The 10,313-nt window shown below is 41.8% G+C and overlaps 1 pseudogene; it reads right to left on the minus strand.

Annotated features, from left to right (window-relative positions):
• Positions 1-9,817, minus strand: part of LOC114023047 — a 40,156-nt pseudogene extending 30,339 nt beyond the window's left edge.
• Between the last annotated feature and the right edge of the window lie 496 nt (positions 9,818-10,313).

Here is a 10,313-nt window from a genome sequence, read left to right on the forward strand (position 1 = left end):
CATCATCCTCCCAGTCATGTAGGCTCCTGACCTAGGCGACATCTTTGATTCCTCACTCTCCATGCCCCACCTCCCCCATCTATTTCCAAGGCATGTTGATTTTACCCTCACATCTCTCTCACATCAACCTGGTGCAAGCTCTCATCACCTTACACTTGGACTATTGTAATAGCCTGCTGGTTGGTCTCACTGCCACAAGTATCTCCCCACTTCAGTTCATCCTCCATTCAGTCACTAAACTGATTTATCTAAAGTACAAATCTGACCTTGCCACTCCTCTACTCAATAAACTCAATGACTCCCTATTGCCTCTGGGATCAAATGTAAAATCCTCTGGTGTTTCAAGCCTTTCATAACCTTTTCTCTCCCCCTTCCCCTATGTTTCCAGTTTTCTTCTACCATAAAACCTCCTTCCTTTACTTTCCTCTCCTTTCCCCTTTTTTCTTACTTGGTATTGCCTCATTCAATATGAGAACCTGAAAAGACCTTAAAGGTGTCAGAGTCTCATGTTGCATCTTGGGCTGTCTCGTTCTTCCTGATGAATGTCTGGCCGCTGGATCCAAATGGCTCTGGAGGATAGGGTGAAGCTGGTGACTTTGCACAGCCCTCCCTCGCTCAAAGTCAATTGCAAGTCCTATCATCATCTCCCTGATGTCATGGTCCTCTTCAAGAATGAAGGACAAACCATGCAACCACCACCTTTCCCCTCCATTCCCATCTTTCTATTCTCCTTTTGTAATATCACCTTCCAGTATGGACAATACTTGCAGCCAGAATTTTTTTGGGGGGCAGGGGAGAGGTCTGAACCTATGGGAGCTCCTGGTGAGGAAATTGCCTTCATCAATGCAGATCATTAACTATTTGGACACTTATAGTCCTAGAGATTTGTCTGGGGTCATACAAGCAGTATTTGTCAGAGAGGGGGCTTGAGGCCAGGTCACCTCGACTGGGAGGCTAGCTCTCTATCCTTGTTCCATGTTGCCTGCCATAGCTAGGATTGTAGCATGTCAGTGTCTGCTTGCGCCTAATCTGGCTCCTTCAGGTTACTCTGGCTTAAGAGGTCATCTTTTCATTTCTTTTTGCCCTCCCCTCCCCCCTCCCCATAGCTTTCATTCTCAGGTGGGCTGATGACTGCTCTGCATGGAAGCAGGGAGATGTATTAGATGATCCCTTGGGAAGCCTTTCATCAGCTTCTATGATCCTCCCTGATGGGCCCAGTTTAATTCAAGACAGAAAACCTTTCTTCCAATGGCTGAGAACCAAGGAAAAGAGGGAAAAGCAGGGTATGAGGCAAATGGGGAGAGTGCCATGGTAGTTTGAAGATAGGGTCTATGAAGGAAAAAGTTCCCTAGAACATCCAGTTGGTTGTTCTGAGGGGCTGAGGGCTTAGGGATTTGGGGGGTACAGGCCTGTGTCAGAGGGAGCTCACCTTTAACTGAGGCTAGTATCAATATGATCGGGAGAATAGAATAGAAGGTACACAGAGTACTCGCAGAGAGGAGGTGAAGGGGGGGTGACTGGATTCTCAATGCAGTTTGTGGGTGATTCCTGTGGGCTGCTCCCATAGTGCAGGAAGCAGCTGGGTTGAGTGGTAGCTAGCTGCATTGGTACTTTCACCAGGGTGTATAAGGATGCCTGGTGTATCTGCTTGGAACAGCCTCTATAGAGTGGTAATGGAAAGGAGTGAAGAGAGAGGAAAGGCCAGCTAGAGCTGGGAGGGGCAGGCGTGTAACTGCAGGAGCTGTAGTGTCTGGTCACACACGTGCTGTCCTACTGCGGTCACTGAGATGTGTGGGGGATGTCCAGGGGTGTCTGTGGGCGCCATCTGGAGTCCTGGCCTGCGCTGCTACACCTAGACATGGGAAAAAAGTGATGCTGAGAGGCAGCTCAGACTAGTGCTGTCTCTCTGAATTTTACCAGCTAAGCTTCCTTCAATTTTCCCATTCTTGGGAAAGGGGATTCTGTCTGCTGGTGGGCACTGGGCAAGGGAGCTTTACAGCAGGAGGGCTAGCTTCCATTGTTGCTTCTGTAGTTTTGGGCAGAGGATAGTCACCGTTTCCTTGCCAGTTTTCTTCCTGAGATGCTAATTTACTAGAATCATTTAAGGTGATGAGGCAACTGAACAGCACAGTGGATAGAACTGTGGGCCTGGAATCAGGAGCCTGAGTTCAAATTCATCCACAGACCCTTACTAGCTTTGTGACCCTGAGCAAGTCACTTAACCTCTGTCTCAGTTTCTTCAACTGTAAAATGGGGATGACGATAGCACCTGCCTCCCAGGGCTGTTGTGAAGTTCAAATAAGATAATTGTACTGGCACATAGGAGGCATTTAAAAATGCTTACTTCTTTCTTGACTGTAAAGTATAGTCTAGTTTCATTTGTCTGTGTGAAGAAATGCCCTTGGGAAACTTGGAATACCTCTAGGGATATGCCCCAGAGGGTATCTTTTCCTGTCTCTCTCCCTATACTACCAGTTTACCCTTAAATGGTTAGGACCTCTGACAGGGATCTCTGGCTGGCTTTTGAGCAAACCCTTATTTCAGTTGTTATAGGACAACTGTTAAAATGCTTGACTAAGAACTAAGGAAAATAGTAAACTAAAGCAGAATGAGCAGAGAATAAGATACGGTAAGACAAAACCAGCTTATGGGGAGAGGCAGTCCCTCAGTAGTACACAGCCCGGTTTGCCTTGGGAAGAGCTCACTAAGTGAGGAATCAGGAAAACCTGTGTGCGAGCCCCAACTCTGACACAGACCGGCTTTGTCACCCTGAGCAAGTCACATAACTTCTCCGAAGGAACTAAAACCTGCAGAGTAGTTATGAGCCTACATGAGTAAGAAAAATTTCCTTCCTGTAAGTTCCTTAGACCGATGAAATCATATACACAGAAAACAGAGTTTAAAATGGTTACGTTCCAGTTGGGGGACAAACGTTCGTCCTTTTAATCTGTTTGAAGGCTTCAACTAAACGCTCCCCTGAACATTGCTGATCTGGAGAGGAAGGCAGTGTGAACCAGCTCCCTCTATCTCCTGAGTGAGAACAGTGGGTAGTTTAGACATCTCTGTCAATAAAAGGAGTTCCTTTACCTGTGACAGAGAATATTCCCATGCTGTTGCCCTCTGACTCTGTTTTGTGAGCATGATGGCAAGAAGGAAAAAAAGAAGGCAGAGAAACCATTTTTTTTTCACCATTGGCCTGAGTGAAATAAGGCCAAGAGGTAGCTAGTTCCAAACGTAATTGAGGATCATTTCCTTTGCATATGATGATGGCTTGACAGTGGTTTTACCTTCCTGGATCGTGAACAAAAAGAGGCAGTGTGGGATAGTGGAAAGGGCAAGGTGCCTAAGTCCTGGATTCTAGTCCTGCCTTTACATTCTCTTCTGTGTGACCTTGGGTAAAGTCATTCAACTGCAGTGGGCCTCAGTAACTCCTTCAGTAGGAAGGGGTTAGATGACTTAAAGGAGAGATTAAGTGCCTTGCCCAGGGTTACACAATCCACATGAGTATTGGAGGAAAACAAGATGCTTTTTTCCCCCTTTAAAGCATTTAATTTTTATTTTAAGTACATTTGAAAGAATCTTAATCAGTTTTAAATGACTTATTTCATAATGAAAAACAGAGCCAGAGCTGCTATTTGGGATTCTTACATATACAAAGGTCAATTAACAAGAGATCAGCAAAAGGCTGTAATATTGAAACCAACATTTTAAAAGAACACATTTGTTTGCTTCAAGCAGCAAAGGACCTTGGCAAAGTCATCTGTCCAGAGTTGCAGAAAGTGTTCCTCAGAGGCTAAGGACTCAGGTTAGGGCTCCCTAGAGCCTTTTGTAAGCCGAGTTGGTTTGGCTTTAGGTATTTTTGTGAAACGACTGAAAGGTTTTAAGTGCATGTGAGCCATTATTGCCAAATCCAGTTTCTTTCTTCTCTTCTGTCTCCAGATGGCTTTCTCTTGTTCCTGTGCATCTGCTGCAACAGCTGACCAAGGACACCACCCTCTTCCCACCACACCATGACCCCCAACCCCTCTACCCCCAGCCTGGAATAATGCCAGGGTCACCACCTAGTGATGGAAATTCTATTACTTCTGCTCCACTATGATTAAGATCAGATATAGAAGGAAGGAAACAAACAAACATTTGAGTATCTACTTTGTGCCAGGCAATATGCTAAGAGCTCTGCAAATATTACCTCATTTGATCATTTCAGAGGTAGGCACTTCTATTTTACAGTTGAGGAAAATGAGGCAGAAAGAGGTTAAATGACTTGTCCAGGGTCACACAGTTAGTAATTATCTGAGGCTGGATTTGAACTCAGGTCTTCCTGATTCCAGGGTCAGAGCCACTGAACATCTTCTATAGCATCTTCTAGGCATCAAGAGGAAAGAGAGGAGTTTTTACCACAATCTCTACCCCCAATTTTATTATCTCAGCATCCACTTTTTAAAAATTCATTTTTATTTTGGGCACATTGCCCACCATCCAAGCCTGGATCACTGATTGTCTCTTATGTGTTAATATGGTTTAAACCTTGAGATCATTTTTGACCCTTCCCTCTTCTTTACTCCCATCTCCATGCAACCTTAGTCAAGCCCTGCATCCACCATCTGCATCTCAGCATCTCCTTGCATCCATCCTTTTGTCTCTATTCCCACTTAGAACAGTCTCATTCATTACCTGTATCATTGCAATAGCCCAACAGCTCCTTTGGCCTCTACCATCTCCTCTCCAGCAACAGGATCATAGATTTAGAGTCAGAAAGAAACTTTGAGATCATCTAGTCCAGCTTCCTCATTTTACAGTTGAGGAAACTGAGTCCCAGAGAGCTTAAGTTACTTGGCTAAGGTCACATAGGTAGTGAGTGGTGGTGTAGAATTAGAATCTAGTACTCAGGGATATAAATCCAGCCTATACCTTATGGTCCTTCATACTGATGCCAGATCAATCTTCCATTTATATTGATCTGGTCATGTTGCTTTTCTGCTCAAATCTCCTTAGTAGCTCACTATTGTTTATTGGATCTTTCAGACTTCTTAGCTTGTCATCGAGGCACACCACAATCTGGCGCCACCCTTCTTTCCTCTTAATTTTTTTTCTCCACATCAGCTATACATTAGTCAAACTGTACTGTTTGCCATTGCTATCACATATCTGGTGCCTTCTTCTAGCTGTATTTTTATCAAGGTTTTTTTTTTTTCTGATGCTGAGAATGTTTTCTCCCACCCCTGTCCTTGCCTTTTGAAGTTCCACCAGTCTTCATGGCTCAGCTCAAATGCTGCCTCTTTCAGGAAGCCTTCCCTGATTCCCTGTAGGCAGAAATTCCTTCTTTCTGCCTACTTCAAATACACTTTGTTCTACATAAACACAGAACACAGTCATCTTATGCTTTTCTCTCTATTTTTCAATATTGTAATTAAATATTTATTGTATAGCAGCTCACATTCGTGTGTGTACATCATATCCTATTTGCTAGATTATAAATGCTTTGAGAGCGGGAAACATTTCTTAATTATCCTTTAATCCAGGTGTGTGCTGTCCTTTGGGTTTTTGAGAGCTGATTGTTAAATTTTCATTGTGAGCATTTATACTTTAGAAATAGTTAAGTCTGAAGCTAAACGAACACTTACTCAAAGCAGAAGTGGCAGAAAGACCTTCTGGGTACACCAACAAGAACTCCAGAGTGGATCAGCAGTATCAAAGGCAATGAACAACAGTGGTGCCTTCCCAAAAGACTGATGGTTAAGGAGGCAGAGTTGGCTATGATTGATAGCAGCAGAGATGGAGCTGGTATTAGTGATAACTGAGGAGGCCAGGGTCTACCCAGAGACCTATTTCAGCAACTCAAGGTAGTCCTTTCTTCAGTGTTTTCGTGTCACTTTTTCCTTCTGTTCCTTCTCTTCCCTCCATCCCTGCACCCTTTCCCCCCACCACATTTTTTTCCCTTTTCCTCATTGACACCAGACTCCTTAAAGGGAGAGAGCGGAAGAAAATTATTGTTTTCTATTAGTTTATGACAGGCAAAGAATGATTTTATTGCATAGGTTTTCCTATTGGTTATTTTGTTAGCATGGTTCAGTTCCATGCTTTATTATTTGATTTTGGCTAATTTGCCTAATCTTTGGAGAGGGAGTCAAGCCAGGAATAGATTTCCTTTTCCCCACACTCATCTTGTGTATAGTGTCTGGGAGCTTCTCTTAATTTTTTTTTTACTTTTTAAAAATTTATTTATTTTTAGTTTTCAATAATCACTATCATAAGCTTTTGAGTTTTAATTTTTCTTCCCCTCCCTTCACACCTCCCTCCCTAAGACAGTGTGCAATCTGACATAGGCTCTACATATACATCCTATTAAACATATTTTCACATTTTTCATATGTAAAGAAGAATTAGAACCGATAGGAGGAACCACAAGAAAGAAGAAAAAAAAAAAACAAAACAGAAGAGAAAAAAAGAGCAAATAGTATGCTTCCTTCTGCATTCAAACTCCATAGTTCTTTCTCTGGATGTGGATAGCATTTTCCATCATTTTCATAATATTTTCACAAAATTATATTGCTTAATTATGGTTTTTTTTTTAAAACCAAGAAAAGTCCTGTGACTTCACAAGGCTTTAAATTCCTAGACCTAGTCCATTGCCCTGAGGTGGAATTGGAGCTATACCCAGTCATCTCAGACAGACCTTGAGGATGTGCTATTTTGGAATAAGTGGATATAAGGAATAAGCTCTGGAACCTGAGAGTTGAAAAGAACCCCAGGGATCACTTCATCAAGTCCCCTTTAGAAAGCATGAACATCGTCCTCCAGGGCAGATGAAAGGAGGAGGACTTGGTCACTAGCCCAGGATTTCCCAACAGCATTTGGGGCTATCAGAGTATTTTAGGGCCATTCCATGACCTATCCAGCACAAGCTGTTTCCGAGGCACATTGCTTTCACGAGTCTCTGGGGATCTGTTAATAGCTCCAGGAGCATCCCCTGGGGGCTAAGCCATAGTATTAGGTTCTGAAACTGAGGGGCAAGGCCATGACAGCCAACAGCTTAATGAGACTACCCAGCAGGGGGTCTCTTCCTGGGTCAGTTCCCAAAGCATGCCTTGTAATTGGACAATCTAGCAATCTAAAGAGCTGTGTCCACAGGGGTTTGGAGGGGTTAACCCCTGCACCTCTCCTGGGTAATTTTGGATCTGCTCACATATTGTTTTAGATCTAGAGTCAATTCTCTCTCTCTCTCTCTCTTTTTTTTTTGCTTGACTTTGGAATTAATTGACTTGCTCAGGGTCACACAGCTAGTAAGCGTCAAGTGTTTGGTCTGAAGTAGGATTTGAACTCAGGTCCTCCTGACTTCAGGGCCAGTGCTCTATCCACTGCACCACCCAGCTCCCCCCAGAGTCAATTTTTAATTCCCACTAATGGAGGAGAGCAGTGGATAATTTAAAATAGGTTTAGAAAGTATAAATAGTCTCTCTCTCTTTTTTTAAAATAAGGTTTATTAGAACATCAGACGGGGGGGGGGGGGGCAAAATTTTAAGAATCTGCCCTATTGGCCAGATTTTAAGAATCTAAGCCTTTGTAATAAGAGTACAACCCGGTCAGACTCTTAAGGAATAAGGGCTAGGTAAATGCATAGGATAGATCTTTGTGGGATGGGGTGGGGGGAATATTGTCCTTGGCTGAACTGAGGTCAAATTTCAGGGGTGTGTTCTTTCTTCTCTGCTTAGTTTTCTCCTCTCCATGGTACAACACCCTCAGATATTCAGTACTCTCCTATTCTATCCTTCCTACTTTCTCTTCCTCATCCCCACCCTCATTTATTTTACACCCTAGATGAATGCATTTAAGCAAATATTCCTTCCTTCCTTGAAAAACCAGGATGATGCTAGCCTCCCTCCAGTCTTGTGGCATTTCTTCCATTTCCTAGGATTTGCTCAGCAATCGCATCTGCATGTTCTTTCTATACTCTGCGACTGGTTCATTTGGACCTAGTGCACCACCTTATTTATTTTGCATTTCAACATCCTGATCACCATTGTCAGAAACATATCAGAACACTCCCTACTCTTTCTCCCCTAGCTTATTGCTGCCTGGCCAATTGGCATTGTTACCCTTGGATATTTCCTGCTTTTTAAATTTTTTCTTTCAATTTTACCAAATCACTTTTATTCATTCTTATCCTAAGGTATTTACGTTTATACTATGCTTAATAAAACTACTTAAGTTTTTGGCTAAATATCTAGAAGAATTGTCCTACAAAAAGATTTAAAATCATTAAAATAAAACAAAACATTCTTCATAATCTGTAATTGATAATAACTTGTGCCATCTGAAATGATTGAGAAGCTTGAGTTTAAGTTAAAAACTATATAGCATGTGTTGTGTTTTATTGGACTTGTAACTTTTAAAAGAATCAATCTCTTGATCACTATTGACATGTTCTGTGTCTCAGATGGAGGATAAGTCCTGGTACTTGACAGCTTTATGTTCTTCTCACATAGATTGTTGCTCACATAGTGATTGTCTGAGATGCGTCTAGTGGAGGGCCATGAGAGATGGCTTAAGAAATTCCAAGGAATCCGAGGTTTTTTAAATGAATGACTTGGGTCAGCATTTCCCAGTGATTGTGTATTATGAGTGCTAGAGTATTATGAGTTATTACGAGACTGCTTTATGAAAGGTCATTTCTGTAATAATGGCTTGTAAATGTTCTAGGTGTGGTTCAGCATCAATTAGACTTGCCATCCCCAGGGCACTGCTAAATTGTCAACTTTTGGATTCGCCTCTTCTCAGCATAGGAAGTAGGAGTGAGTGACTGATTTATTGTTGGTACTACTAGACCAAAATCAAGTCCTTTCAGCATGAACTGCTCCATTTTCAAGACTCCTTTCTTAGTATGCATGACGGATACAAACTCTGCTCCTTCTGATTGATAGATTTCTTCAAATTTCTAGGCCAGGAGCACGCCAATCATCCGAATAAGCTGAAGCTTTCCCACCTCCACTTTCCCAATACTGACATAGATGAGAGGAATCTATCAATTTAGTTCACTGCCAAGTGTCAGGTCTCATTCTGGAAAGTATATTCAGGGGTATGCTGGAGCCAGGGAGAGCTGATTGTTAAATTTTCAATATGAGCATTTATATCTTAGAAATGGGCAAACTCTATAAATCAGGACTTGATTTATTGTTTTGTTAATTGTTTTGACTTAAGGAACTGGTGGGGGAAATGTTAACAATGAAGATTAAAGTGTGTCATGTGTACATTTGTTTTCAGAGCTTAGCAACTGAATTTTATTATTATTATTTTTAAAAAATATTTTCCAGTTTTCTTTATTGGCTTTAAAAAAGAAATCCCCCCCCCACTTACATGTGAAAACAATTTTAACATTAATTTTTTTAAAAATTGAGTTCCAAAATTTTCTCCCTTCCTCGGAACCTCATCTTCCCCTTCCCTGAGGTGGTAAACAATTTGATATTAGGTCATACATGTGCAATTATACAAAACATATTTCCATATTAGTCATCTTGTGAAAGGAGACACAGATCCAAAGGAAAAAAAGACCCATGTATACATTTTTGAAGAGTCAATTGTCGGGGCAGCTAGGTGGCGCAGTGAAGAGAACATCGGCCCTGAAGTCAGGAGGAGCTGAGTTCAAATCCGACCTCAGACACGTAATACTTACTAGCTGTGTGACTCTGGGCAAGTCACTTAACCCCAACTGCCTCAAAACAACAACAACAACAACAACAAAAAAGAGTCAGTTGTTAAACATTTCCCAGGACATGGCTGAATATTCCTCTGCTAGCCAGTCCACCAGGATAGTCCTCATGCTGTCGGTTATATATGACTGCTTTACGTTTACCTTTAGCCTCTATTTACTTAAGATACACATCAATATCTTCATGGTGGTTGGGGATTTCATTAATATTCAGTGGCTTTTCTTCTGACACCATAGGCACGTCCACAGTAAATTAGGATTCAAAACTACCGTCCATTAGATTATCAAAAGGTACCAAAGGTTTTCTTTATTTCACGTTAAAGAAACAATTAAATTGAAGCCTACTACATATTCAGATTGCCTTTTTTTTTCTTTAAGAAATGAGGAATCTCATTTGATTGTCTCCCATCTGGTTCAAACATGTGAATTGTGAAAGCCAGCTGCTTACTGCTGGTGTTTCAGGCTGGAATAATGCTGTATTTATTACTTTCGGCAGGTCTTGGTTTCATGCAGCAGATGGGAGGCCCTTGATGCAGTTCAAATGTTCAGTGACTCTTGAAATGTCTGGCTCTATTTAAACCTTGTTTATTTGCTATCTGTACTTTTA

The sequence above is a fragment of the Vombatus ursinus genome, unplaced genomic scaffold (genome assembly GCF_900497805.2).
Source record: "Vombatus ursinus unplaced genomic scaffold, bare-nosed wombat genome assembly UNPS02014816.1, whole genome shotgun sequence".
NCBI classification, from domain to species: Eukaryota; Metazoa; Chordata; class Mammalia; order Diprotodontia; family Vombatidae; genus Vombatus; species Vombatus ursinus.